The sequence below is a fragment of the Arachis hypogaea genome, chromosome 13 (assembly GCF_003086295.3).
Source record: "Arachis hypogaea cultivar Tifrunner chromosome 13, arahy.Tifrunner.gnm2.J5K5, whole genome shotgun sequence".
NCBI lineage: Eukaryota > Viridiplantae > Streptophyta > Magnoliopsida > Fabales > Fabaceae > Arachis > Arachis hypogaea.
This window is the reverse complement of record NC_092048.1, coordinates 139,263,112-139,271,615: the sequence shown is the minus strand read 5'-3', so window position 1 is coordinate 139,271,615 and position 8,504 is coordinate 139,263,112. Positions and strand designations below refer to the sequence as shown.

At 25.6% G+C, this 8,504-nt stretch overlaps 1 pseudogene; it reads right to left on the bottom strand.

The window, feature by feature from the left end:
- Positions 1–878: 878 nt before the first annotated feature.
- LOC112783463 (pentatricopeptide repeat-containing protein At3g26630, chloroplastic-like) lies at positions 879–2,378 on the bottom strand (annotated as a pseudogene).
- Positions 2,379–8,504: the final 6,126 nt, after the last annotated feature.

Here is an 8,504-nt window from a genome sequence, read left to right as displayed (position 1 = left end):
AAAGTTGATAATAGTTTTATTTTGATAATATCATTTTTATATAAATTTGTGCAAATATATAATAAAAAATTATATATAAAATAATATTATAAAAAATAAGAGCGATAATATTATTTTTCTAAATTATGTCCTACTTACGTTAATAACTTATAAGTGCTCTTTTATTAGCAAACACTTATCCTTTTATGTAATGAAATAGAGTCAATTTAGATGCATTTTAGGATCGTAATTTAAAACAAATTTAATTTTAATCGTTCTTCTTTTGGTTTTTTTATAATATTTTCTAATTTAATAGATCAATAATTAATTATTTGTGAATTTAAACTCTATTTAAAAAATTTATGAATTCGTCCCTATACATAGACAAATACATATATAAAAAAAATCTGATAAATAAACATCATGCGTTAATGCATAATTTAAAAAATAATCACATTCAGAGAGTGTAAGACAACTCAATTATTGATCTAATACTCCCCTTTATTTACATATATAAATGAAAAAAGATCTTCCATAGTAAGAAGAATTGTAAAATAACAAAATAATGGATAATTCTACCACCTAAGTTCAAGAATTCTTAGACATTTTCTTTTTTATTTTATTAATTTTTTATTTAAGGAAAAACTTGATATATATTAAGCATTCTTTTTTAGATTCTTAAAAAATTCAGTGCTAGATATAAATCATTATTGTTAAAGAAAAAAATGAATCCCTAGATGGCTAGATCATACATATATTTGAAGCAATATTTTTTTTTCATATTCTTTAAAAAATTCGAAGGCTGATAAAAACATCATTAATGTATGAATATTACTGGTACTCCTAATACTCTGAGTTATTGAATATTGTATGACACTAGTATATGATAGCTGTATATAGAATATGAACAAGGAGTTAGTATAATTTTTTTTATCAAAGAATTTCTAGTCATAGCCATTAGATAAATTTTAAAAAGAAGTAACACTAAATACTAAAGTAGAAATCATCATCCTCATCCGGAAGAAGGTAATCACTAAAAGGCTGATATCATGTATCCTTCAGATGATAAACTAGCTTATTGTTTACTTCACATATCTCACCAATTTGTGGAATGTCTTGCATCCCTTAACTCAATCCAACTGCTCCTTTTTTTAAACCTTTCTCATTCATTATCATCCTAATTCTATCAGCATTGTCGAATCTGCCAGACGCTGCATAAATGTTTGATAACATGACATATCTTGCTGTGTTCTCAGGTTCCAACTCAAACAAAGCTTCTGCAGCTCTTCTAGCAAGATCCAAGTTGCCGTGAACTCGACAAGTACCCAAGACTGGCCCCCACACTGCAATGTGGGTCCTAATTCTGCTAGGCATTTTTTCGATTAAATCCACAGCTTCCTTGAGTCTGTTTTTCCTCCCAAGCAAATCAATTAGCAGAGCATAATGTTCAGGTCTAGCTTAACCCCATATCGCCATTCCATCAAATCCAGCAAATCTAAACCCTGATGGACTAGACCTGCATGGCTACAGCCAGATATCACTCCAAGAAAAGTCACATGATTAGGTTTCATGTTGGTTTCTATCATCATCCTTCTAAAGACAACCATTGATTCATGCCCATAACCATTCTGTGCAAATCCAGTTATCAATGTATTTCAAGATACCAAATCCCTCCTAGGAGCCATCTCAAACAGAATTTCAGCTGATTTCATATCCCCACACTCCCCATACATATCAATCAAAGCATTATATAGGTACATATTAAACAAGTTTTTCTCACTATTGCTATATCTTATAATCTTACCATGGACTTCTTTACCTCTTCCTATAAGAGCCTCATCTGCAGAAGCACCTAAAACACTTACAAATGTTTGAGCATTTAGATTTACACCCTCTTCCAGCATTTGTTTAAAAAGATTCAAAGCTTCGCAACAACATCGGTTCCTAGCAAAACCAGTGATCAAAGCAGTCCAAGAAATAATATTCCTAAACGGCATGCTGTGGAACACCCTGAAAGCCTCATCCAATATAGATGCCCGAGCATAAGCCACAACCATAGATGTCCAAGACACAACATCATTCTCTTGCATCCAAAAGAACACGGAATACGACGAATTCGGCTCGCCGCATTTTCCATAGGCATCAATTAGAGCGTTGTTAAGGATCATGTTACCCTCCATGCCAACTATAACTGCCACCCCATGAACTTGGTGGAGCCATTTAAGGTTACCTAAACTAGCTCAGCTCCCAGCTACGCTAACAAGCGTGAACTCATCCAACATCAGACCATTACTATCCAATTGCATCATCTGAAAAAGACTAATCGATTCTCTGTGAAGCCCATGGCGTGTAGAACCGGATATAAGCGAGTTATAAGTGACGAGGTTTCGGTGAGGCATTTTATCGAACAGGTTATACGCTTTATCGAAAAGACACATTTTGGAATACACAGAGATGAGCGTGTTCCACGAGTGTGTGGTCTTATTGGGAAGATCATCGAAAGCCTTCTGGGCACTCTCTACACAGCCGCACTTGGAATACACATCAATGAGACCGTTGGTGAGAAAAGCGTCGAAAAAAAGCGCGGTTTTTATGAGGTGACAGTGCAGGGCCTTGCCAAACTTGAAACTTTTTGTTGTGATGCAATTGGAAATCAAGGACGCGTACTTCTTTTCAGTGGAGGAAGCAATTACTTCGAGATAATATCCGATTGGATCCCGCTAGGGAGACAATGGATGTGTATAATGGCTATTGAAATATAAAATGAACATCCTCTATATTATTTAGAATAACCATCCGAGTACAAGGGATAATAAACATTTTCTCGAAAAATTAGTTTAATTTTTGGGTTCACCAAGGGTCAAACTCTTGGCCTTTCAGATCTAGCGCTTTAATACCATGTCATGATACCACTCATCCCAAAAACTTCAACTGATGGAAAAATATAACACTAATAATTATATCTCTAATACTTCATAAACCTCAATTGTACACATTGTATAAATATTTCATTGGCTCCTCATACTTTCCCTATCCAATTTGATTTATCAACTTATAGGCGAGTTTTAATTTAGTTCTTTAGATTTTAATTGCCACTATTTAGTCTTTAAATTTTAGGAACATAACTCATGTTAGCATTTGAAATAATTTTCAACCCACAAATGTTAACGAAATACTGTCCTAAACAACCAGATGACACACTAAACTTTGTAAAATAATATCGTTTTAGGTTTGACACTCAAATAACCTAAAAACAACATCATAAATAATGTTTATTAAAATTTACAAACAAAATCTACTTAATATACTAAAATTGGGTTTTTCCCTAACTAATAAGGATGACGTGTCGATTTCTCGTGAGTCCGTTTTCCCTCCAAAACGAATAAATTTTTTCATCTATTCTAAATTATTTTATAAAAAATACCTTTATTATAATTATATTATTATATTATAATTAATATTTAATGAATAATATATAATTATACTAATTTAGAAACATATCTTCATTATAATTATATCAAATCAATATTTAATGCACTATTAAACTACTTATCAATTATAATGTGCAATTACTGTACATAATAAAAAATTACCTTAATAATAAGTAATTTACATATTTATTTTTGTTTTACTAAGGTCTATAAATAGTATTTTTCTATGGTACATGAATCTAAATTTGAGAGTCAGCTCATAATTTTATATTTAGTATTTTTTTTACTACTTCATAGAATAAGAATGTATTCTTCGTTTCTTATTGAAGTTGATCCTTTTAAGGTACAATTTATAATTTTTTATAATATTTTTCATTTACTCGTTCTATTATATTATTCTTTTAAAAATTTATTAATTATTGTTACTCTAAGTTATTCTTATCCTTTAATGTTCCAGTTCGATTGTTTTTTACCACAATCGTTTACAATGCATCACATCCATGAAATACCTCATCGAGTTGTCTTCACTGATTCAGGTTACAACTACATGGATGTAAGCGTTCAAAGAATGGGCAATAATCTCTACTTTACCGAAGGATGGTTGGATCTACTCACCTATTATGACCAACCTAATGGAATGTGGTTAAAGTTAGCTTTTTTGGGAGGAGCTCGATTTTTTATTGAGGAATTGCATCCACGAAATTTTATAGGGCAAGTTCAAGTTCCATCCTCTCCATGCTTTTTACGTCTGCCCGAAAATCTTCAAAGTGGAGCACATAATGAAATTGAATTCTCTCAGTTTAAGTTCAGTTTTGCTAAATTCGTGACAAACTCGGATATGCAATTTCAACGATTGGTAATATATTTAAATTTTCTTATTTTAAGTTGTTCATTATTAGAATAATCTTATAACATATTGTGATTTTTTTCATAAATTACTGGCTTTCTTTTGCATGAATGCAATGCCATTGAGAGGAATAAGGGTTAGTTTGGTTTCTCAGTGTGGCAATTCTATACCTTGCCGCATTGCATGAATAGCGGATGATGAAGCTTATTTAACAAGAGGATGGTTTGAATTTCCACGAATTCTAAATGTTGATATTTACGATGTTATTTCAGTTGGTTATCATTACGAGAATGACTCTATATTATACGTGACTAAGAACTAGAATAGATTCAATATTATTTAAGTAATTTAGTTTTAATATTAGTATTTGATTAAATTATAATTAGAAAATTTTAAATTATTGCCTCAATTTATATATGATGAGTATTTTTTGTGGATGTACTATTTTTAAATAATTTAATAATTAATAAAATGAAGTGGTGCCAGATATATTATTTAAGTTTATTTTTATTATTTATTTCTTTATTTGTATTTTTATTATATTTGACAAAAAATCTCTACCTAAACATATAGTTTTCATTGACCTAAACATAATTTAGTTGCCAATAAAAACTGATTTTATCTATAAAAAATAATAAAATATGTATATTTTGATATTATATTAATATAGTAAGTAGACATTATCATATAATAATATCTTTAATTGTATTATAATTAGCTCATAAATAATGTATGATTATATTATTTTAGAAAATTTTTTTTATTATAATTATATCAAATCAATATTTAATTATGATAAAATATGTTAATTATAATTATATCATAAAATTATAATAATTACGATAGTTATGTTATATATTTTAATCATTTATGTAAGTAAATAAACTAGAAAACAATAAAATCAAAGCATGACGGTAAATAAATAATATAGAATAATATTATACATTTAATTGTATTATAATTAGCTCATAAATAGTGTATGATTATATTATTTTAGAAAAATATTTTTATTATAATTATATCAAATTAATATTTAATATATTATTTAAATCTATTTTTTTATATAACAATAATATTATATATATTTATATATCACTTTTTTAAACCCATTGTTACAAATATTAGTATATAATTAATATAGATAACATATATACTTAATAAATATCTTTATTAAATTAATTATAATGATTAATACAAGATAATCTCATAAGTATAATTTAATTATAGCAAGAATTTTCATAAAAATAATTGACTACTAATTTGAATATAATTGATATAGTTAAATTGATACAACCGATAAAATTGAGAATATGTAGCAATTATAGCAATTATTATATCAATTATAATAATAATTCACGTGACTTCATATACATTAATTTTTGAATTATAATTGTCACATAATTATACTTGAATATTATTTAATTTTAGATGTTTTATAAGTACTATTCATTATCACATGAATTATCATCATTACTCAATAATAATAATAATAATAATAATAATAATTTCGAATTAATATAGTTGATATAGTTCTAATTCTCATTCGTATATAATAATTTTATTAGTATGTATTCACAGTTTTAATCAATATATAATAATAATAATATTATATGGATATAAAATTAATTAATTAACAAATTCAATTTAGCTTATGGATTTTTATTTTCTACTCAAATTTTTAATCATTAGTGATTTTATTTTTTATATTTACAGTAAATTTTGACTATAAAAAATTAATTTTGATTGTTTCTTATTTTATTTATTTACAGTCATAATTAAATTTGATATAATTATAGTAATATAAAGCTGCTTCATATATAGCAATAATATTATAAAAAATATTATTGCACGATTGTAGAATAAAAAATAATCATATATATAAAATAAAATAATTATAACAAAAAAAATCAATACATGTGATTTAAATGTTTTTAATAGCCGGTAACATGGAGTTTAACAAAATATAATTCATATATTTTTTTATTTATGTATATGTATATAATTATTTTTATATATATATATATAGAGAGAGAGAATTATTTAACAAAATTAATATATATGTATATATAAATAAAAAATTATTATAATTTCTGAAAATTATACATGAATTTTTTTTCAAATAAATTTATTTTAATTATATTACAATTAGCTCATGAATAATGCATGATTATATTAATTTAAGAAAATATCTTCAGTATAATTATATTAAATTAATATTTAATGCGTTATTAAACTACTTATAAATCATCGATATTTTTAATCATTCTAATTATATCAATTGATATAGTTCTAATTCTCATTCAAGTGCAATAATTTTATTAGGAGATAATTGATGCACACATTAATAGTGACCTATTTAATTTGATATCAATTAGTGAATAATAATAATAATAATAATAATAATAATAATAATAATAATAATAATAATAATAATAATAATGATAATAAAGTCTACACGGTACATGCATTATATTTTAAAAAGGTAAAATATATTTTAAAAAATTAGAGTATTAATAATCAATTATGATTAATATCAATATCAATAATTAATTTTTATAATTATTTTTTGTACTACTAAAGGCTACATATAGTATTTTTTCTTTTTGTAGAATAAAAAAGGTTGTGATTCATAACATTTTTGTAAAGTTATATCGTATGGACACAAGATTAATTAGATAACAAATTGAATTTTAATTAATATGTTTTATTTTCTGCTCATATTTTTTATTAATTATTTTACTTTTTATATTTACAGTAATATTGAATGTAAAAAAGAAAAAAATAATATTAAATATTATCTATTTTATTTATTTAGATTCATAATGAAATTTGATATAATTATAGCAAGTATCTAGGATTAATAATAACATGATAGTATAATTTTAAGTCGTATAACATAATAAAAAAATGTAGCAATTTATATATGCTTCCTATATAGCAATAATATTATATATATTTATATATCTCCTCTTTTAGCTCTTTCTTAAAAATATTGGCATATAATTAATGCCGATAACATATATATTGAGTAAGTATCTCCATTGAAAATATTTGTTAACTATTACCGTGTATAATTAGTGTGTCTATATATATAAGGATTAATAGTGAATTGTTACAATTATTTATCATCTAGAAAATTCGTACCTCAGACATAAAACTTCTTCTGTTTATTATTTTTCATACCTAAAGGATACTAACTACGATTCTATCAACAGTATTACCTATGATAGATTATGTAATGAAAAAGTTTGAAAAATAAAGGCAAGAATTATAAAGTTATGAAAAGTCTCATCCAAATTTTACAAGAACAACACAACTTACATAAAAATGGTTCTTATGGATGATAAGGTAAGTTGATTATTTTTCATGATTCTTTTAAGTGAGGTTAGGTCCATTTTATAAATATTTTTTTTATATTTTAAGTTTATTTGATAAATAAACCCTTGCACGAATTAAAGACAGTGCGATTTTATAGATTTATAAGTGCCTGCTAATAACCTTTATATTTAATTTGTTTTAGAGTGTGATAATAGTCAATATGTTTGTTAGTAGATTTAACTATTACTATATTATTTATGATCATATTCAATATATATGTCTGATTTATTGAAGAAAGTAGATTATTAAAATCGATTAATAACTATTTTAGAATTAATTCAATTAATACTAAATTTAAAAAAAAACAATGCATAACATATTAATTTTTTATTAATCAAATTATTATAATTTAAATTAATTTTAAAAAATAATTTAAAATTATAATTTCAATCTTATCACGTGCATAAAACGGATAATTACACTTGTAAGTGATATAACAGCACTCCATTCATATTTTTAACTAAAAATTATCCTAAAGACTAATATAAAACGCATTTATAAATTTTGGAGACTAAACATGTTAGAGATATAACTATTAATGTTACCTTCTCCTATCAGCTTAAACTTTTAGGATGAGTGGTTTCATGACATAGTATCAGAACTCTATGTCCGAAAGGTCAAGAGTTCTCTCAAGAATTAAATTGAGATTCGCGTAAAAATTCAGGAACCAAATTGAATATTGTCTCCGATTACATCAGTGAGAAGCATAGCGAAACTTTATTTGAATGAAGAAAAAAGAAGGTGCAAGTGCAACAGGTCATTGAGCCCTAACCCAATTTCAGTGATTCGAATGCTAGCCAATGGCCTCTCAGCCATTGAAGACCTAAAGCTCCCTCTTCTGTGCTCCCGTTCGACTATTTTTCCTCTTC